The sequence below is a fragment of the Schistocerca americana genome, chromosome 4 (assembly GCF_021461395.2).
Source record: "Schistocerca americana isolate TAMUIC-IGC-003095 chromosome 4, iqSchAmer2.1, whole genome shotgun sequence".
In the NCBI taxonomy this organism is placed as follows: Eukaryota; Metazoa; Arthropoda; class Insecta; order Orthoptera; family Acrididae; genus Schistocerca; species Schistocerca americana.
Window position 1 is genome coordinate 229,949,752 of NC_060122.1, and position 24,086 is coordinate 229,973,837.

The window sequence follows — 24,086 nt, forward strand, 5'->3', positions numbered from 1 at the left end:
GAGTCTCGGTCAGGCACACAGTTTTAATCTGCCAGGAAGTTTCATATCAGTGCACACTCCGCTGCAGAGTGAAAATCTCATTCAAGGGGTGGTTTCATTGATGCACGGTATGCCATCTCGTGAGACCTCGTTGCGGTTCTGAGCCGTGGTGTATCTGAAATGTATTCTTCGGCTACCGATAAGAAAACCACGTGATTTCAACGCTGACGCGTCGCAGTTCTCACCTTCACCACAGAGTCGTCAAAAGGAGGGATAAAACATGGGTAAGAGGGGCTGTCACGACCTTCGCATCTGACACGTTCACGGTGGCGTGGGGTGCGGGCTTTCCAAAATAACTGCGCACCCCTTGACTCAACGGTGAAATATTAAAAGTTTTGGCCTGTTTCGTTGTCTAGGGGATGGGATACGTTGTTGCCGCATTACAAGCCAAATACTGCTGAGACTACAGTATACGATATGAATAGACACATGAATCGAATGGTCGAAGGTTCCTATCGCAAGGCAATTACGAATTTTGAACGTAATATAGACATTTATAAATTAAAGATTGCAATTAAATAAAATCTGGAGGTTCTATCTTAACAACTTTAAATGATGAGTACAATAGTAGAAGTACTTTTGGGAATGCGGTATATTTCTGCAAAACACTTATTGGTGTCGATGGTCCAGCAATTAAATAAAACATAAGCTGAATAACAGAGAACAATAGATTCCAACTGCACGTAATTACAACAACATAGCTCGGGAGATATTCACTTCTAAACGCACACTACGTCTCCACTGCAGAAGCCGCGGAAATCACACAAGAGCACAGGTCGGCACTGCGAAATATTTCTGTCTGCCGCGACCACACGCAAACTGCTCTACTGTCAAGTCCTTCCCGTGTCCCGTGCCGTATCATCCAGAACTGCCCCGTGTCCCCTCTCGAAACAATGCTCTTCTCCCACTTCCATCCAGTCTCCCCATTCTCGGACGCTGTGATTGGCTAGAGGGCTCGCGCCATGTCTTCAAACCAATACACACTCGTAACACAATCAAACACATACGAAATACTGGAATTACATTTAAATACTTGAAATTAAATAAACTTTCCTACGGCTGGACCATAAACACGCTCTAACACACATTATTAAATACATAAACAAATTAAATAATCGCCGGCCGAAGTGGCCGTGCGGTTAAAGGCGCTGCAGTCTGGAACCGCAAGACCGCTACGGTCGCAGGTTCGAATCCTGCCTCGGGCATGGATGTTTGTGATGTCCTTAGGTTAGTTAGGTTTAACTAGTTCTAAGTTCTAGGGGACTAATGACCTCAGCAGTTGAGTCCCATAGTGCTCAGAGCCATTTAAACCAAATTAAATAATCATATATCAAAAGAAAAGAAGCAAAAGGTAGGCCAGGAGCCTAACGTCTCTGTGCTTTCTAAAACACAGTAAATAATTGACCAGTTTCTTCATGAAATGCATATATGTGGTATTAACAGAGACATAGATGAATCAATATATTTGTAAGCATGCTGCTACTTTTTTTTCGTGTGACTGTGGGGTACTTATGGCCTGACGCGATCGATAGTAATCGGCCACTTTGACCTCCAATAACTCATGTCCTATTTAAGTTACATGCCTGTAATTCATACCAGTTTAGGTTTACACTAATAGCTTTCTAAACACACGGTGATCGACAAAATGGGACGAAGCGTTTATATTTTGGAAATTCGTTGTTGGGTGTTACTTGTATAATTTACCGTCAGGCACTAGACTTTAAACTAATAAAGATATTGAAAATCCGATTACACCATCAGAATCGTCGTGCAAATAATAGTAATGTACATGTTTCTTTTTGAGGTATCATGATTCATCTGGCTGCTATAAATTTCTATACGAACTGTGAAATGTCTGCCATTAAGGTTTCACAAAGTCCGCCATCTTTGGCACTCCGCCATAGACATCTCCTTCATCGACACAAAGCACCGTCCTCGTCACAGCGCTGGGGCTACCCCTCTCGTCCGGCTAACGTTTGCTACCACGTGTTTGCTGCCGGGCTCCGCCTTTGTCGAGCGTCCTGTGCGGCCGCCCCAATTCTGAACATATAATACAGGGTGATTCAAAAAGAATACCACAACTTTAGGAATTTAAAACTATGCAACGAGAAAAGGCAGAGCTCAGCACTATCTGTCGGCGAATTAAGGGAGCTATAAAGTTTCATTTAGTTGTACATTTGTTCGCCATTTCAGCCAATAAAGTTTTTGGTCCCTTTTTCTTCGAAGGTGCTACTGTAACTGGACTACAGTATCTGGAGATATTAGAGAATTGGCTGTTCCCTCAGCTCGAACAAGAAGCACAACAATTCATATTTCAGCAGGATGGAGCGCCACCACATTGGCACTTATCTGTCCGTAACTACCTGAATGTAAACTACCCGAGGCGATGGATCGGCCGCCAGGCAGCCCGTGACAGAGCACTTCATCACTGGCCTCCAAGAAGCCCTGATCTTACCCCCTGGGATTTTTTCTTATGGGGGTGTGTTAAGGATATGGTGTTTCGGCCACCTCTCCCAGCCACCATTGATGATTTGAAACGAGAAATAACAGCAGCTATCCAAACTGTTACGCCTGATATGCTACAGAGAGTGTGGAACGAGTTGGAGTATCGGGTTGATATTGCTCGAGTGTCTGGAGGGGGCCATATTGAACATCTCTGAACTTGTTTTTGAGAGAAAAAAAACCTTTTTAAATACTCTTTGTAATGATGTATAACAGAAGGTTATATTATGTTTCTTTCATTAAATACACATTTTTAAAGTTGTGGTATTCTTTTTGAATCACCCTGTATTTCCAGGGCGCCACAACTCGCCCGTTACCTCACAAGGGCAGAATTGTGGTTAAATTTGATGTCAATGTGACATCATTAACCTACTTTGCACGTCACATGAACTTTCGAGCTTTGGTCTTTTTTCCGCACGTGGCGACATCTTGCTGTTTAAAGCGTCGTCGAGCCCGAGGGTGACGTAGAGGTCGCCAAGCTTTTACACCATTACGGAGACCTCTATAGGCATCTTTGTGCCAGATTTCAAGCCTATGCGTCGGAATGGGAGACAGTTTCGAAAAAGTGATTATGTAATTCTGTTGTGCAGTGTAAACAACATTTAGTGTCATGATAAGACAAGCTGCCGACATTGTTGCCACAGTTCGTCATAATGCCCGTCGGGCAACACTAATTGTCCCATCGCTGAGTGCTAATTTAGCAGAGCAGTCGTGGATCGGAGCCAACAGAAGGCAGTTGTTGTCGATGAAATAATTCAGACATTGCAGAAATCACTTCAGCACTAGGATGATGTTGGTTTTCTATCTAGAACCATTGAAATACGAAAAAAAAATGCAGAAAACGTTATCAAGATACAATGTGCAGAAATCACGATGAGATATATGTGTTATCATCACATAATCAGTAGTATATCTTACTTTTACAAACTACTTGTTGGAATAAGATAGAGAAGAACTTAGTGAAAATTTTAGACAATGTTAATAGACACACGAATAAGAATTCCGAGTGTATTATTCTCGCTCTCCTCTTAACGACAGAATTTAGGAGAAACGATTTTCCTGATGTTCGCGAAGTGAGAGAAGACTTAGTAGGAATAAGATCTACAAAACCAATCAGGGATTCTAAAATTTAAGATGGAAAAGAAAAAAAGCTAATTTATACGCCGAAAAAGACACGAAAAAACTTAAAGAAAAGTTCACAAAGGGAAATATAAATATATCAGGAGCAGATACCAGTGCAAAGGTTCGTACGGTAGCGTTATTCCGGCTGAAAGTTAAGAGAACTTTATCTCTTAAATCAAAAGAAAATTCGAATAGCAGTTGAATGGAATCAGCAGCGTAATAAAAAATAGTACAAAGGAGAATGACAGCAGAAGACACGGTAGTACAAGAAATGAAGTAATTCTTCTGTCAAATGCAATAAGTACAGTCACAAGTAGACTGACACAAATGATGAAAGTTTTATGTAACAAGAGAGATTTCTTAGTTCCAGAATTCGACATTGTGTTATGGATGACGTTCTTAAAAACTTGTGTCTGGAAGGCAGCCTTATACTTGTAACAAATTGAACAACGGAAAAAGAACAGAAAGAAGACGCTGCATGTATTTGAAATATTATGTCAGATCAATCGAAAGATTGATGGACCTGCAGCGGAGGTTTTGTGTAGAATGAGGTTCAAGAATAATAACAGTAACAGCAACTAAAACTGGAAAAGGTAAATTACAATAAGGTAACAGATCTGACACTTACAAACGAAACTACAGAAATTGACTGGCGTTTAACTGATACAAATGTAGAAATCTTGATTAAGAAAAAATTACTGATGTGATGCCTTTACCTCGAATTCGTGAAATTATGGGAAAGTGAAATGTTGGTCACAGAACTGAAGCAAAACTGAAAATAATTCATCAGTCTCTCCAGACTAATTCGAAGATGTAAGATAAGTAAATGCAGCAGGTCTATGTCGATAATCGAAAGACCAAAGACCTGAAGAAAACAGTAAAACTGAACAAAGAGTTACTTCCACTGAAACAAAACTGAAAAAAATTGATCAGTTTCTCTAGACAAAGTTGAAGACGTAAAATAAGTAAATGTAGCAGGGCTGTGTCGTTAGCCGAAAGACAAAAGACCTGAAGAAAACATTGAAACTGACTTCTAATATCATGAGCCGCTAGCGTACGTTGATCAGGAAAGCTGCACCGTTTCGTGAAGAAACATGACTGAATGCTTGTTAGTTTGGCCCAGCTAAGTCCACATTGTTGAGGGAATGGTGCCTATATATATAGAGCTGCATCTCGAAATGCCGGCTGGTTCCGCTTAGCAAAGGCTCGAGGGCGTGGCATCTATGGAGTATAGCTCTAATGGGTTTCCAGAAGGCTAAGTTTGTTCAGCCTAACGGTGTCCTATAAGTGTCCACATGATATTGAAGTTACACTGCTTACAACGGAAGGCAATCAGCAAAGTGACGGAACAGTTACTCTCGAATCTCTGTCCCTGTATATCGGTATTATGCTTTGGCACGCTATTAATCGACGCTCGATAATGATGTTAGCGTATTTTAAAGATACTTTTCTGGCGTTGGCAATTCTGTCAACAGCAGGAAAGGAGTGCTAACTACTCTACATACCTCGCTAGAATGCCCTAAAATAGCCGAGCGGTTTGAGGCGTCACGTCACGAACTGCGAGGCCGCTCCCACCGGATGTTCGAACCCTCCCTCAGGCATGGGTGTAGGTGTCTTTCCTAGCATACGTTAGTTTAAGTAGTGTGTAAGACTATGGACCGACGACCTCAGCAGTTTGGTCCCTTAGGAATTCACACACACATCTTTTGCACTGAAATACGGTAACATATTATTTTCGCCACCAGCCGGAAGCTTCAGAGATGATCACAGGAAATAGGAACGCGTAGCTCTTGTCATTACCTTCGGTTAGTCACAATATTCTTGCTTGCTGGCGGCGTTTGCGTGAAAAGTAAGTTATCAGTAAGTTTCTTTTTGTGAGTGTATTACGCCTGAGTTCTTGTGGTTTTTTTTTTCTTGTGAATAAGTGCAGCACACTGCGTGTCTAAAAACAGCACAATGTAAATTTAGTTTGTAACTGATTGCACGCCTCCGTAGCCGAGGTCGCTAACGCACGCTTGAGTGGATGGCGTTCGACTCGGAAGTACGCTGGTTAGAATCCTCGTGGTTAATGAAAATTTCCTCTGCCAGAATTTGGCCAGCAAACAGAGAAGAAGTTGTGGCGTAAAATTCTTGATCACCAAACTTTGCGCCAATGTCCTGGATTAAACTCCAAACCACTCTGCAGTGTCGCATGGAGTGGGGGTATGTGGCGCTGTTAATTGTCATCCATCTGTCGAATGGGGATGTTAAGCTCGGCAGCGCCCTTGGTGCTGCCTGACAGAAATATCGCGATATCACTTTTATGGATATCAAGTTGAGCACGTAAGTAGGGGTACATGGGTTCATAGCCAAGAGTTCATAGCCAAGATTTGTTTTCCATCTTCTTCAGAAAAAATAAAATACTTCTTTACTGTTTTTCTAAATAAGGCGTTAAATTTGTTAGTTAGATCGTTATCTAATTTTAAAATACCATTAGCAGAAAATAAATCGTTCGCTTTATTAACGTAATCGTCTCGATTGATAATGTCCAAACTATTGCCTTTATCTGCCTTCAGGCCGATTCCATTGTTCTCAAATAATTTCATGTTAATTTCGCAAACTGTCCGTTTTTCTTAGCGGTTGTTACTCTCTGTCTCGGTCTATCTGAGCAGCCATTATCTTTGCAACTTTAACTGTGATTCTGTTCTGTTTCAAGAACTGTCACTGATCTGTGTCTAAGGTCAATTTAGTGTTGACAGTTATGATCGCCCCCCCCATGAACCATGGACCTTGCCGTTGGTGGGGAGGCTTGCGTGCCTCAGCGATACAGATAGCCGTACCGTAGGTGCAACCACAACGGAGGGGTATCTGTTGAGAGGCCAGACAAACGTGTGGTTCCTGAAGAGGGGCAGCAGCCTTTTCAGTAGTTGCAAGGGCAACAGTCTGGATGATTGACTGATCTGGCCTTGTAACAATAACCAAAACGGCCTTGCTGTGCTGGTACTGCGAACGGCTGAAAGCAAGGGGAAACTACAGCCGTAATTTTTCCCGAGGGCATGCAGCTTTACTGTATGATTACATGATGATGGCGTCCTCTTGGGTGAAATATTCCGGAGGTAAAATAGTCCCCCATTCGGATCTCCGGGCGGGGACTACTCAAGAGGATGTCGTTATCAGGAGAAAGAAAACTGGCGTTCTACGGATCGGAGCGTGGAATGTCAGATCCCTTAATCGGGCAGGTAGGTTAGAAAATTTAAAAAGGGAAATGGATAGGTTGAACTTAGATATAGTGGGAATTAGTGAAGTTCGGTGGCAGGAGGAACAAGACTTCTGGTCAGGTGACTACAGGGTTATAAACACAAAATCAAATAGGGGGAATGCAGGAGTAGGTTTAATAATGAATAGGAAAATAGGAATGCGGGTAAGCTACTACAAACAGCATAGTGAACGCATTATTGTGGCCAAGATAGATACGAAGCCCACACCTACTACAGTAGTACAAGTTTATATGCCAACTAGCTCTGCAGATGACGAAGAAATTGAAGAAATGTATGATGAAATAAAAGAAATTATTCAGATTGTGAAGGGAGACGAAAATTTAATAGTCATGGGTGACTGGAATTCGAGTGTAGGAAGAGGGAGAGAAGGAAACATAGTAGGTGAATATGGACTGGGGGACAGAAATGAAAGAGGAAGCCGCCTGGTAGAATTTTGCACAGAGCACAACATAATCATAACTAACACTTGGTTTAAGAATCATGAAAGAAGGTTGTATACATGGAAGAACCCTGGAGATACTAAAAGGTATCAGATAGATTATATAATGGTAAGAAAGAGATTTAGGAACCAGGTTTTAAATTGTAAGACATTTCCAGGGGCAGATGTGGACTCTGACCACAATCTATTGGTTATGACCTGTAGATTAAAACTGAAGAAACTGCAAAAAGGTGGGAATTTAAGGAGATGGGACCTGGATAAACTAAAAGAACCAGAGGTTGTACAGAGATTCAGGGAGAGCATAAGGGAGCAATTGACAGGAATGGGGGAAATAAATACAGTAGAAGAAGAATGGGTAGCTTTGAGGGATGAAGTAGTGAAGGCAGCAGAGGATCAAGTAGGTAAAAAGACGAGGGCTAGTGGAAATCCTTGGGTAACAGAAGAAATATTGAATTTAATTGATGAAAGGAGAAAATATAAAAATGCAGTAAGTGAAACAGGCAAAAAGGAATACAAACGTCTCAAAAATGAGATCGACAGGAAGTGCAAAATGGCTAAGCAGGGATGGCTAGAGGACAAATGTAAGGATGTAGAGGCCTATCTCACTAGGGGTAAGATAGATACCGCCTACAGGAAAATTAAAGAGACCTTTGGAGATAAGAGAACGACTTGTATGAATATCAAGAGCTCAGATGGAAACCCAGTTCTAAGCAAAGAAGGGAAAGCAGAAAGGTGGAAGGAGTATATAGAGGGTCTATACAAGGGCGATGTACTTGAGGACAATATTATGGAAATGGAAGAGGATGTAGATGAAGATGAAATGGGAGATACGATACTGCGTGAAGAGTTTGACAGAGCACTGAAAGACCTGAGTCGAAACAAGGCCCCCGGAGTAGACAATATTCCATTGGAACTACTGACGGCCGTGGGAGAGCCAGTCCTGACAAAACTCTACCATCTGGTGAGCAAGATGTATGAAACAGGCGAAATACCCTCATACTTCAAGAAGAATATAATAATTCCAATCCCAAAGAAAGCAGGTGTTGATAGATGTGAAAATTACCGAACTATCAGTTTAATAAGTCAGAGCTGCAAAATACTAACACGAATTCTTTACAGACGAATGGAAAAACTAGTAGAAGCCAACCTCGGGGAAGATCAGTTTGGATTCCGTAGAAACACTGGAACACGTGAGGCAATACTGACCTTACGACTTATCTTAGAAGAAAGATTAAGGAAAGGCAAACCTACGTTTCTAGCATTTGTAGACTTAGAGAAAGCTTTTGACAATGTTGACTGGAATACTCTCTTTCAAATTCTAAAGGTGGCAGGGGTAAAATACAGGGAGCGAAAGGCTATTTACAATTTGTACAGAAACCAGATGGCAGTTATAAGAGTCGAGGGACATGAAAGGGAAGCAGTGGTTGGGAAGGGAGTAAGACAGGGTTGTAGCCTCTCCCCGATGTTGTTCAATCTGTATATTGAGCAAGCAGTAAAGGAAACAAAAGAAAAATTCGGAGTAGGTATTAAAATTCATGGAGAAGAAATAAAAACTTTGAGGTTCGCCGATGACATTGTAATTCTGTCAGAGACAGCAAAGGACTTGGAAGAGCAGTTGAATGGAATGGACAGTGTCTTGAAAGGAGGATATAAGATGAACATCAACAAAAGCAAAACAAGGATAATGGAATGTAGTCTAATTAAGTCGGGTGACGCTGAGGGAATTAGATTAGGAAATGAGGCACTTAAAGTAGTAAAGGAGTTTTGCTATTTGGGGAGCAAAATAACTGATGATGGTCGAAGTAGAGAGGATATAAAATGCAGGCTGGCAATGGCAAGGAAAGCGTTTCTGAAGAAGAGAAATTTGTTAACATCCAGTATTGATTTAAGTGTCAGGAAGTCATTTCTGAAAGTATCCGTATGGAGTGTAGCCATGTATGGAAGTGAAACATGGACGATAAATAGTTTGGACAAGAAGAGAATAGAAGCTTTCGAAATGTGGTGCTACAGAAGAATGCTGAAGATTAGATGGGTAGATCACGTAACTAATGAGGAAGTATTGAATAGGATTGGGGAGAAGAGAAGTTTGTGGCACAACTTGACCAGAAGAAGGGATCGGTTGGTAGGACATGTTCTGAGGCATCAAGGGATCACAAATTTAGTATTGGAGGGCAGCGTGGAGGGTAAAAATCGTAGAGGGAGACCAAGAGATGAATACACTAAGCAGATTCAGAAGGATGTAGGTTGCAGTAGGTACTGGGAGATGAAAAAGCTTGCACAGGATAGAGTAGCATGGAGAGCTGCATCAAACCAGTCTCAGGACTGAAGACCACAACAACAACAGTTATGATCGTAACCATGCTACCTTTCATATTAGGGGTTGTATTGTAGAACCTTATTTAAAATCTCCAGCTCACTTTTTAGTAAAAACAATACCAATCAAATCAGCAAATCTGACAAAACATTTAAAGTTAAATTCACAATCCGTGCATTGTGGAGGAGAGGTTCTTCTTGGCTCTTCAACCTACTAAATTTCTTAAAAATGTCTCAACTGAATTTCTTTGCTAATTAAGTCAATATAATCTTGGTTGAGCGTAAACAGGTCGAATTGGTAAGGAGTAGTTCCTCTTGCTATTATCGTTTTTGTATTACTTGTGCTTGTCTTACGTATGTGGGCGTCTACATGACATTGAAACTTAAGTGTTTATATTATTACTTCACTTGCAACTGCTCTTACACAAAATGTCACAGCTTTATATTATTTATTATGTTACATCATACCACGTAAGTAGCTTCGAAATTTTCACTTTCGTTTGTCAGTTTCATAATTATGTGGATTATATTTGATGACTGATTGTTCTCAGAATGGTTGAAGATGGTTATGTATCGAAATTGCAGTCGCAATAAATAATGCTACAACAGCCTAAAGTGTAATGTTTTCATTTAAAAATTTCACAAAAGATGTGGACCCAGTCATCACCAAACTCTTCTCCGATTAGGTGGTTGAACCTAGTATTCCTTGGGGCCTCCAACCCAAGACTATGATAGGACTTTACTACTATTTAACCAAGCTGGTAAGGGTCCTAAACTGATGACTAGTACTGACGAATCAATTATGCAAGATTATTGTAAGCCATTTCTTTCGTGAATGAACCTCAGCTTGGAATCTGCTTTTCCTAAAGTTATTTAATGTGGTAATTCCACTTCAGGTCGCTCCAGATGGTTATTTGTAAGTATTTTACGGTTATTGCTGTTTTCTGTGGATGTCTCTTTCTCCCCCATCACGCTGAGCATCTTCCACCATCTTCCTCTTTCCGTCTCCCCCTCTCTCGTCATCTCCTCCTCCCCACTCTCTCTGCATCTACCCCACTCTCCCTCTCCTTATCCATCTCCTCCTGTCTCCCAGTCCGTCTCGTCCTCCCCCTCTCTCTGTCCTTCTACATCTTCTCCCTCTCCCTTCGTTCATGCCCTCCTCCCCCTACTCTCTCTGCATCTTCTCCCCCTCCTCTCTGTCCATCGCCTCATCACTTCTCTCTGTCCATCCCCTCACCCTGTCTCTATGCATCTTCTCAGTAACCTCTCAATACACGTTTCATTCTCCCTTCCCTGTGTCTATACTCGCGTGCTTCCTCTCTCTGTCCACCTCTTCCTGCCACCTCTTCCTTCCACCTCTCTCACTCTCTGTCCTGCCTGTCCTACTATCTCTCCATCTAGCTATCTCCTACCACCCTTCTCTCCCTGCTCTCCCTGACTGTCCCCTACTCTATCTATCTCAAACTTCCCCCAGCAGTGCCCATCTGTATGTATAGCCCCTGCACAACAGGTCGATAAAGAGGCGAATACTACTCCTAATAATTTACGGGTATGCAGCCGGATCCCATCGACATTCTGCCACGATATTTCGGCCCAGATACGTCCGGCCATCATCAGGTGAGTACACAACTACTGAAGATCGCAGGTGCAGTCGCGGTATTTATGCCGAATTTTGCGCATGCGAAATCTACTGGCATCCTATAGCGCATGCATCAGGTGTTGACATGCGCGGCATAGCCGAGTTGTATGTGCTGCCCTCGGTGGTGAAGGTAAAATATCATCTAGTCATTGAGTATCGAATGACGCCATCGATTCCGCTATGATTGTATAATTTTAATAACAGGATTCCAATTTTTATCCAGCTGAAAGCCGTCGTCATGATTTATAAGATTATCGGTAAGACGTATTTCTACTGATTCTTTGATTACAGAATCCCAAAAAATTTTTTTTCCATTGTATTCCATTGAATGACCCAAAGAAAAACAGTGTTCTGCTATTGCCGATTTTGACAGTTGCCGCAGATGGGTGTATCTTTCATGTTCTGTACATCGTTCATGGACAGTTCTTGTCGTCTGGCCAATATATGCAGAACCACATTCACAGGGAATCACGGGAAATGTAGCATAACTTATTGAACACCTGTCGTATATTTAAAACTTTTATTGAAAATGTCGAACTTCGGCTGAAGAGCGGTTTTATCCTTCGTGGAGAATAGAAATAGCAACAAAAGGAAAAACTGGGAACCATTCAAACGACGATATGGATCGCACATAAAGCAGTTCACTGACTTAAGCAACTTTGGCAAAGGAGAGATAGTTATATCACCGGACCTGGGAACGAACAACTCGCTTGCTACTGCCATTTGTACCTACGGAAAGACGTTAAAGGGCCGTGAAACCATGAACAGGGAACGAGGTGGAAGTTGCACCTCATCACAGAACGTGGAGTTCGGAAGTTGCCCACTGTGTAAAGTAGAATAAGCGGTGATCTGCGCAGGTAAGGCAGAAAAGCACAATGCTGGTGCAGGCAGAAGCGCTTCAGAGCACACCGTTTAACGAACACTGTGGAACAGGGGACTCCATAGCACACAATAACTACATTTACCCACGTTTACACAGTGACATTGTCAAAAAGACTGCAGTAAGAACAGGATCATCGAGATTGGACCGTGGATCAATGGAAACGTGTCACCTGGTATGAGTGTTAAGTCAGATGATCGCCTCCACATACAAAGGCATCTGGGTGAGCGGTAGCTTTAAATATGCATTGCACCATGGGCACAGGTTGGTGAAGGCACTATTATGTTGTCGGGGGCATCTGCTTGGGCTTCCATGGGGCTTCTAATAGTAATCGAGGCGCCGTGACAGCTATGGACTACTTGAATATTAATGCAGACCTTTCACGTTTGACGTCTTCCCGACAGTGGTGGCAAACAAAATGAAGGAAGGTTAGGGTTTAACAACCCGTCGACAACATGGTCATTAGAAATGGGGATGAAAATCGGGCACCTCCTTTATATGGAATCATTCTGATATTTGCCTGGAGCAAATGAGGGAAATCAAGGAAAACCTAAATTTGGATGGCCAGATATGGATTTGAACTGTCGGCCTACCGTGCGCGAGTCCAGTGCACTAGCCACTGCGTCACCTTGCTCGGTTATCACCAAGGCATCCTCCAGTCTTGTCACAAAGCCAGAATTGGGTTACAGTGATTTGAAAATCATGACAGTGAACACACTTTGATGTCTTGGCCACCAAATTCGCCTGATCTGAACCCAGTGAAACATATCAAGAGTAGGATATCAGTACCAGTTCTGGCCATCCTTTTGACCATGATACGAGTAAGAAGTACTGCTTCATTAACTGGTCTCTTACGTAATTGGGCTGTTATTTAAATGCTCTCTCTCACTCGACCCTCTTTCTCACTCCCTCGCTACCCCTCCCACTCCCCTCCTCTAGTATTCTGTGTGTGGAAAGGGGGGGGGAGGGGTGTTGTGGGCAATGGCGTTCGAGTATCGGTGCCTTTCGGCCAGTGGTTGTTTACTGCTCAGGTGACTGCCAGTACTCAACGTGGAGTGTCATCTCATACTGTTCACTGGGTGAGCAGTGGTGCTTGCTTCCAACACTTGGTGCAGTTAACCATGACAAAGTGCGTCCAGCAGCAGAGAAGTGCCAGGAAGAATAACAATACTGCATTTCAAGTAAGTACTTGCTCATTATTATTTTTGTTGCTGCTGTTATTATGAATGGTCATATACTTATGCTATTATAAGTAATAGTATTGTTGTTATTATTGTTGCATAACTGCATGACTCCACACACCCAGCAACACAATCCGTGAACCATTCGCCTCATCTTTCAACAGCCCAACAACCTTGTTGTTCTGAGATGTCATTCCAAAAAGATTATCGACCACACACCCAGACCCGTCACAGTCTTCGTGATTGTACCTAATTACCTCATTCGAATGATAGACTTTTACCCAATAGAGCAAACTGTATCCATGTAAAGTAACTTAAAAACGACGAATTTCCGATTAGCAAAATCACAGTGAAAGTGGTAAATGAGAAGTTTGGAGGGATTTGGGACACACATACCAATGTAGACAGACTTCGTGAACCGCAGTGAAACCTTTTGTCATCTCGACATACTTCTCCTCTGAAGAGAGTGTCCCATTTGAAATTTGGCCTGGCTACGCAATCTCTTAGGTACAATGCCCACCCTGCTATTAAACTAAATGAACTTCGCTAAATTTTCTAATATTCTCCATGGTTTTCCGAAAAGTGAATTATTCATTAATTTGTCAAAATCTTTTCAAAATCACATGTCACGAGAGCCTTCTCTTTGGTATTCAAATCAATGTACTCCTTCAGCCTGGGATGCTGGTCGAAGAAGATTCCACAGGAGAAGTTTTATACTCATTCTGAGACATCGCTAAAGGTTTCTATACTGAATTATATAATAGTGTTTGTTTCCCCATGTTATCATCAGTCTCAGGACGGAACCAGTTCATGAGACTAGGCTCACCGGACATAAGGGCAAGTCATTGTACTAGTCCTGCAAGTGGGCGATCCCACCCCTATCTCTAAGAGAAATCTCTCACCAGTATCAGCAGCCACAAGTTTGATTTTTTCCCTCAGTCTGTCCATTTTCCCTTAGGATATCCATCGGAACCCTCCAAATGGCAGACTTCATTGCAGCCTTGCCTGTAGAGACTCTTTACATCCAGGTAAATCGTCAGACAGTCTGTACACCTCCTTACTCATTCACAGGTTATTCGCCTTAGCATACTGGTGCACACATTGGCAAAGCCCCCAAGAATCCCAGTATAGGAGAAGAGCAACATGTCAACTTGGTTGATCAACAGTTTGATCAACGTGTCTTCCTTAACACTGCGTCGCACGAAAGACCAGGCACGATGAAATAAAGCCGGCCGCGGTGGCCGAGCGGTTCTAGGCGCTACAGTCCGGAACCGCGCTGCTGCTAAAGTCGCAGGTTCGAATCCTGCCTCGGGCATGGATGTGTGTGATGTCCTTAGGTTTAAGTAGTTCTAAATCTAGGGGACTGATGACCTCAGATGTTGAGTCCCATAGTGTTCAGAGCCATCTGATGAAATAAAAGGCACTATCCAGAAAGTATATGCCCAGGTACACACACCAGAACTTCTCAAGGATGTCCGCGAGCACTCGTACTTCAGTACTGACACATCATCTTGCATACTTCCATAAGTTAGGGACATTGAGTTCCTGTCAAGCGTTAACTACGTGCTCATACTCTGCATCCTTTATCGCAGTGCCTGCTAGTGTGCAGGCTATACCGGGCAATGTGGTTTTATTTAGTCACTCCTTCAAATCTGATGTGAGTGGGTCGTCTAGGTAGACCGACTCGCACGTGTTGTATTAGGTTGCTCAGGTGCATCGAAGTGGACGGAGGAACGGTGGCAGTGCAAATAAATTAGTGACACAGAAAATTCAAATGGTTCAAATGGCTCTGAGCACTATGGGACTTAACTTCTAAGGTCATCAGTCCCCTAGAACTTAGAACTACTTAAACCTAACTAACCTAAGGACATCACACACACCCATGCCCGAGGCAGGATTCGAACCTGCGACCGTAGCGGCCGCGCGGTTCCAGACTGTAGCGCCTTTAACCGCTTGGCTACCACGGCCGGCTAGTGACACAGAAATTTACACTTTATTGCGCTGCTATACTTGATTGAAGCTGTACGGCATCTCGTTGGAAGAGCTTGCGGACAGATACAACTAAGCATTGGTCTGTCAAGATGTGCGTTACCGAACACAATGTCAACAAGATCATGTCTGTTCTGACTGCCACGCTGACAATCACTGTCATAAACCCTTGTCCCTATGCGTAGGCAGTAGCGACTCCGTTTGTAGACTAAGTCTCGCAGGCTGATCTCCACTACAAACTGTAGCTACGAACTGCAACCCTGAAAATCCGTACTAGAACTGTGGTACGCCAACTCCGAACATGAACCGGCAATTGCCATCTTTGGCTGCCGCTTATCACTGCGCGGAATTCCATCTCGGTGGCCGCAGTGCGGATATTTGCTGAATGGGCCGCGCTTGTGGTTGGCGCTGATCTTCAAAGCGCCCCCCATGAGGCCAGACGGAAACTGTCTCAGCGCGCCAGCTCCGGTTGCGTCCATTGGCGAGAACAGAACAGATTCAAGGCATTAATATAGAAAGACTCCCTTCTTCGTCAGAAGCTGAACTTTTGCATCATCTGGTAACACGCAGATCATCCTGACGCTTTATTTCAGCAAATTTCTGAAGGATCGCTGGCACGAGATGCAGGGAATCCAGGAAGTGGAACGTTATTACTTGTGTGATTCTCTTTGAAAACAAGATGTCTCAGTAGTGACAGGGATGACACTGACCTTATCAGCCCTCAACCCAAAATCATCCACGTGCTCAACAAGAAAGCGAGCCTCATACCCACTTAAATTATACAAGAAAACTGGTGTACCCACTTAAAGATCACGGGTATGTGTCGTGGTAATTAGTTCTTCAAGGTGCTTAAGTTGTGAGCTGCACTGCGGAACTTCCCCATTAGACGACAGAGGTCTCTACAAGGAGTTTCGGCATCTTTACCCTGTGGCAGTCCACAGATAAGACAGTCAACGACTTTCTCCGTACAATCCCTCGTTTTCCTGCGAGTTGGCCATGGGAATGTTGTCGCTATATGAACGATCAGAATCATATGGAGATATGAATTGTTCATCCACACAACTTGGAACACAGTTCTACATGGTGTGTGTCGTTCCGCGAAGGTGGTTTGGGAGACAGTGGTATCACCTTCACAATGCGCAACAGGCACTCAAAATCGGCGTTAAAGACGAAGGGACATCGCTCCTGGTGGTGAGAGTTCTTAAACGTTAAGAAGATATTATCCTTGTTAGGCAACAGTAATCTTGCATTTTTTTGAGTCATCAGTCTTGTGACTGGTTTGACATGGCTCCCTACCATTTCCTTTCCTGAGCCAACCTTTTCATCTCAGAGTAGCAATTGCAGCCTACATCCTTAATTATTTGCTGGAAGTATTCTAATCTCTGCCCTTTACCATCTACAGCCCTCTCTAGTACCATGGAACTGATGTCTTAACAGATGTCCTCTCACCCTCTCCCTCCTTCTTGTCAGTGATTTCCATATGTTCTTTCTATCGGCCATTCTACGGAGAATTTCCTCATTCCTTACCTCATTAGTCAGTCTTACAAATCACCTCGTAAACAAAATTGTTGTGCTGTACTGTTGGCTGTATTATTGGCGTCCATTTTACATCTTCTTTGTTTTTCATCGTTTGCAGTGTATACGCATACAAAGTGTTATGTAAGATTACACAAGCCAGTGTGAGACGCTTAGAACAGATAACATATGTATTTTTACGCTACTCTGTCATAAATAAATTTTCCTATTCTGTCCTCTTGCACTGTACGCCCATATTGTCACCTATAAAGCTGTAAATTATTCTCTCCCCTCTTCTGTACCTCTTATACACTACTGATTCGTCCAAATCACCACTCCCATCCACGTCCTTCAGTACTCTTTCCTTGCCCTGTATCCTACGCTCCAGAAACCCCAACAATCCGTCCGAACCCACCTCAGTCAATTTACCCCCTGGTGTAACCAATGACCCCTTAAGATTAACCCCTCCGAAACCCAGGAAATAACTATAGGATGCACCTTTCGCACCTTCCGTCTCCACGTCTTCCACCTCACCATCTACCACCGTCCCATCCAGCCAACTAACACACTAAAATACCTTGGACTAACCTTCAACCGGCAACTAACGTAGAAACATCATCTAGTATCCAACAGAAAGCCCACAATACATCAACACTACTAAAATTACTAACTGGCCGGACATGGGGACTACACCTCTCCACTGTCCATCACATATACACATGCTTGATCAGCACCGTCCTTTGTCATGCAAATGCCGCATCCAAGTTCAATAAGTCCCTCCAGATCTTCGAAAACCATGGTTTCTGGCTCACTTTCCGCGTCTGCTTACCTTCCCCCACAAGGATTTTTACCACTTCTCGTCACTCACACTGAACGCATCCTTTTAACCCACACCATCCACAAGCTCGACGTCAGCAGTCCTATTTTGTCCCCTCTCCTTTCCAGTCCTAGTGTAATACTATGCCTCTACTTACACACCACATCAAGCTGCCACTTGCACATCCTCCACAGCCACTCCCAAAGAAATTTCAACTGACTCCCTCTCTTGGACCACGAACTGCGGCCTGACATATACCCGTCCTACCAACTCTAAATCCACCTCATCCTATTCACTCCTCCCCTCCCCCACCTTCCCAAAGGGCTCCCTCCTCTTCCTTTCTCCATAGCACATCTCCTCTTTTTCACTCCTATATCCCCCCCACCCCACTTTTCGTTTCAAATTTATAGATCCCAGTACCAGCTACCCCTCTCTCCTTGTCCCCCACAGCCACCCCTGTCTCGTCGCTACCTCTTACCAGTCCTAAGTCGTCATTACCACCATTCTCCTATCTCCCCCCCATACCCACCTTTCTTTTCATCAGCAAAATACCATCCCAGGGCAAATGCTTCGTTTTTAATGGTCAGTGTCTCTTCTGTCGTGTTCAGTTTTATTAAAGTGTTTTTTCAGATGTTTAGTGTTCTTCAAGTATTTTTCAAGTGTTTTGACTGTGCTGTCTGTCCACATTTTTAGCAATGTTTTTTTTAATTATTCATGAAGACAGCATTGTTTCTTACATTCTCTTCTTATTCTTCTTGTTTTGTGTTTAGCGTCTAGGTTAGAGAATTATGTCTACTGACTAGAGATTCGGTTGGCTGTACTGTTGCCAGCCCACTCCCCAGCCCACATGAGGCGAGGGAGGATGGATAACAACAAAGGGAAAAAAGGCTGACATGTATATATGTCTGACATGTGCTGAAGCAAAATGTAAGTGATGTATCGTTTCACCATTTTAATAATGTACTACTGTCTACATGACATTTTTGTGCATTTCTGTATATACATCCTGTGCTTCATTTTGATACTTTTTTAGCTTTTGCAGTTCCACTTGAAATGGTTCAAAGGGAGAAATTGCAATTGTGAAATAAACAATTTCTACAGCCAACGGCGAATAAGATGGCCTTTAAAAAAGACAACACAGGTGTACGAGAGACAGATGGCGGTTGCGCCGGAATATCGATATTCTCAGCGGACACACCTACCGAAACAAGAACATCTCATAAGCAACAACAACAAAAACAACTTAGAATAATGATTGAAATAGTACTACTCACATATCTACATCACCCAGAGATCATCATAACAACAACAAAAGCAACAGTCGGGCTGAGATCCCACAGTGCATCTAGAAATGAAGAAGTAGAACACATAAGAACCACGAATAAACAAAAAAAAAAAAAAAAGAAAATTAGTGCTTTATTAGAGGGTTGTTATAACTGAAGTGCAGCTGCTCACAGAGGTCCAGGGTGAGCTGTGATTATCGCATGTCAACAAAACTTGGTACATATTCTGATGCGTTAAGGTGGCAACAATTTATGCTGGAATAAATTAGTCCCAATCTTGGCCACCAGGTGCAAATCTGGAGCTGCGAATACAATAAAAACGTATACAAATGTTTCAGCATGTAATAGATTGGGAACGGGATGTGGGCAGAAAAGGTCAAACAAGTGATAAGGCATAACATTTATTTTATTGTTAACCGCGACTTAAATAAGACTGTAAAAATGTGGTTATGTTACATCCCACGTTTTGTCATTGTCACATGTACGCGGAATTGTCTTCTAAGAGAAATATGCATTTTTAAACCAACAGATGTTATAACTTTTCTTCCAGTTGAAGATTATTTAATTAACCAAAACCAATCAAGAATAAATTTTATAAGTGCAGCTTATGGCAAATAAAAATGCGTTTCTATAAAAATAAATTAGCCGGTTTCAGTGTCAATAATGGTCGTATACAGAGCTTACACCTCGAAGATTGTGATAAACACCGTTGAAAAGAGTTATCTGACTTGGTGGGCGAATCAGGAATTATTCTGGAGATTTTAACAACTCTGTCAGTGTATGTACTACGAACTATTAGATACTACCTGCATGAAGTAGTTATGCAGAGAATATCCTAACCACGACTATACTAGACAAATATGCTACAGCTAGTGTATTTTCCACTGACTTGTATAACAGGGTGTTCGAAAACATGGATGTTCCTACCTTGCCAATAAGCGACTGCCACATTCTGGAAACAATTGTCACTTGATCACGTAATGTGCAATGGCAGGCCTGTATACCAATTAAAATAGGAAATGTAACAATGGTAGGCATGTTCCTAATAATTTATTTTCTAGTTGTGGGCTGCATTTTAGGGGTTGATTTCCTCAGTAATAGAAACGCAAACCTCTCCATAGGGAAATTTAAAGTGGTAGTTGATAGATGGCTCTAAGCACTATTGGACTTAACATCTATGGTCATCAGTCCCCTAGAACTTAGAACTACTTAAACCTAACTAACCTAAGGATATCACACAACACCCAGTCATCACGAGGCAGAGAAAATCCCTGACCCCGCCGGGAATCGAACGCGGGAACCCGGGCGCGGGAAGCGAGCGGCGGACCGGTAGTTGATAGAGTCAAGGCTGTCGCAGAAGTAGTAAAGACTACTTTTAGTCATGGTAAATACTACCATGGAATACTACCAAGGACTTTTTTTTTGGTCATCAGTCTACTGACTGGTTTGATACGGCCCGCCACGAATTCCTTTCCTGTGCTAACCTCTTCATCTCAGAGTAGCACTTGCAACCTATGTCTTCAATTATTTGCTTGACGTATTCCAATCTCTGTTTTACTCTACAGTTTTTGCCCTCTACAGCTCCCTCTAGTACCATGGAAGTCATTCCCTCATGTCTTAGCAGATGTCCTATCATCCTGTCCCTTATCCTTATCAGTGTTTTCCACATATTCCTTTCCTCTCCGATTCTGTGTAGAACCTCCTCATTCCTTACCTTATCAGTCCACCTAATTTTCAACATTCGTCTATAGCACCACATCTCAAATGCTTCGATTCTCTTCTGTTTCGGTTTTCCCACAGTCCATGTTTCACTACCATACAATGCTGTACTCCAGACGTACATCCTCAGAAATTTCTTCCTCAAATTAAGGCCGGTATTTGATATTAGTAGACTTCTCTTGGCCAGAAATGCCTTTTTTGCCATAGCGAGTCTGCTTTTGATGTCCTCCTTGTTCCGTCCGTCATTGGTTATTTTACTGCCTAGGTAGCAGAATTCCTTAACTTCATTGACTTCGTGACCATCAATCCTGATGTTAACTTTCTCGCTGTTCTCATTTCTACTACTTCTCATTACCTTCGTCTTTCTCCGATTTACTCTCAAACCATACTGTGTACTCATTAGACTGTTCATTCCGATCAGCAGATCATTTAATTCTTCGTCACTTTCACTCAGGATAGCAATGTCATCAGCGAATCGTATCATTGATATCCTTTCACCTTGTATTTTAATTCCACTCCTGAACCTTTCTTTTATTTCCATCATTGCTTCCTCGATGTACAGATTGAAGAGTATGGGCGAAAGGCTAAAGCCTTGTCTTACACCCTTCTTAATACGAGCACTTCGTTCTTGATCGTCCACTCTTATTATTCCCTCTTGGTTGTTGTACATATTGTATATGACCCGTCTCTCCCTGTAGCTTACCCCTACTTTTTTCAGAATCTCGAACAGCTTGCCCCATTTTATATTGTCGAACGCTTTTTCCAGGTCGACAAATCCTATGAAAGTGTCTTGATTTTTCCTTAGCCTTGCTTCCATTATTAGCCGTAACGTCAGAATTGCCTCTCTCGTCCCTTTACTTTTCCTAAAGCCAAACTGATCGTCACCTAGCGCATTCTCAATTTTCTTTTCCATTCTTCTGTATATTATTCTTGTAAGCAGCTTCGATGCATGAGCTGTTAAGCTGATTGTGCGATAATTCTCGCACTTGTCAGCTCTTGCCGTCTTCCGAATTGTGTGGATGATGCTTTTCCGAAAGTCAGATGGTATATCGCCAGACTCATATATTCTACACACCAACGTGAATAGTCGTTTTGTTGCCAATTCCCCCAATGATTTTAGAAATTCTGACGGAATGTTATCTATCCCTTCTGCCTTATTTGACCGTTAGTCCTCCAAAGCTCTTTTAAATTCCGATTCTAATACTGGATCCCCTATCTCTTCTACATCGACTCCTGTTTCATCTTCTATCACGTCAGACAAATCTTCACCCTCATAGAGACTTTCGATGTATTCTTTCCACCTATCTGCTCTCTCCTCTGCATTTAACAGTGGAATTCCCGTTGCACTCTTAATGTTACCACCGTTGCTTTTAATGTCACCAAAGGTTGTTTTGACTTTCCTGTATGCTGAGTCTGTCCTTCCGACAATCATATCTTTTTCGATGTCTTCACATTTTTCCTGCAGCCATTTCGTCTTAGCTTCCCTGCACTTCCTATTTATTTCATTCCTCAGCGACTTGTATTTCTGTATTCCTGATTTTCCCGGAACATGGTTGTACTTCCTCCTTTCATCAATCAACTGAAGTATTTCTTCTGTTACCCATGGTTTCTTCGCAGCTACCTTCTTTGTACCTATGTTTTCCTTCCCAACTTCTGTGATGGCCCTTATTAGAGATGTCCATTCCTCTTCAACTGTACTGCCTACTGCGCTATTCCTTATTGCTGTATCTATAGCGGTAGAGATCTTCAAACGTATCTCGTCAGTCCTTAGTACTTCCGTATCCCCCTTCTTTGCGTATTGATTCTTCCTGACTAATGTCTTGAACTTCAGCCTACTCTTCATCACTACTATATTGTGATCTGAGTCTATATCTGCTCCTGGGTACGCCTTACAATCCAGTATCTGATTTCGGAATTTCTGTCTGGCCATGATGTAATCTAATTGAAATCTTCCCGTATCTCCCGGCCTTTTCCAAGTATACCTCCTCCTCTTGTGATTCTTGAACAGGGTATTCGCTATTACTAGCTGAAACTTGTTACAGAACTCAATTAGTCTTTCTCCTCTTTCATTCCTTGTCCCAAGCCCATATTCTCCTGTAACCTTTTCTTCTACTCCTTCCCCTACAACTGCATTCCAGTCGCCCATGACTATTAGATTTTCGTCCCCCTTTACATACTGCATTACCCTTTCAATATCCTCATACACTTTCTCTATCTGTTCATCTTCAGCTTGCGACGTCGGCATGTATACCTGAACTATCGTTGTCGGTGTTGGTCTGCTGTCGATTCTGATTAGAACAACCCGGTCACTGAACTGTTCACAGTAACACACCCTCTGCCCTACCTTCCTATTCATAACGAATCCTACACCATTTTCTGCTGCTGTTGATATTACCCGATACTCATCTGACCAGAAATCCTTGTCTTCCTTCCACTTCACTTCACTGACCCCTACTATATCTAGATTGAGCCTTTGCATTTCCCTTTTCAGATTTTTTGGTTTCCCTACCACGTTCATGCTTCTGACATTCCACGCCCCGACTCGTAGAACGTTATCCTTTCGTTGATTATTCAATCTCTTTCTCATGGTAACCTCCCCCTTGGCAGTCCCCTCCCGGACATCCGAATGGGGAACTATTCCGGAATCTTTTGCCAATGGAGAGATCATCATGACACTTCTTCAAATACAGGCCACATGTCCTGTGGATACACGATACGTGTCTTTAATGCAGTGGTTTCCATTGCCTTCTGCATCCTCATGTCGTTGATCATTGCTGATTCTTCCGCCTTTAGGGGCAATTTCCCACCCTTAGGACAAGAGAGTGCCCTGAACCTCTATCCGCTCCTCCGCCCTCTTTGACAAGGCCGTTGGCAGAATGAGGCTGACTTCTTATGCCGGAAGTCTTCGGCCGCCAATGCTGATTATTTATCAAAATTTAGGCAGTGGCGAGGATCGAGCCCGGGACCGAAGACGTTTTGATTATGAATCAAAGACGCTACCCCTAGACCACGGGTCCCTGTCACCAAGGACTAAAAACTGAATTTTTAGGCGTGGAGAATCATGCTTTAAACAGGCAGCAAGCTGAGAGAACTATTGCTACTGTTATAAAATGCGTAAGTAATTAGTGAAATAACAGTATCTACAAATTTAAATGATAAACAACGTGCATACTTAAGAATTTTGTTATGTTATTTGGAGGTGTTTGAGGAGAGACCTGATATAATACAGGGACACAAATGCCATCTCAGTGTCAGTCAGCATGACACCTTCTGCAATCCAACCTATCCCATTTCCTGGGTCAAAAGGCCGGCCGTAAGTGCATAAATGTAGATGTGCAGTTAATGGAAATGAGTTGTACAATGTAGATTATTTATATGAATGAAGAAACTA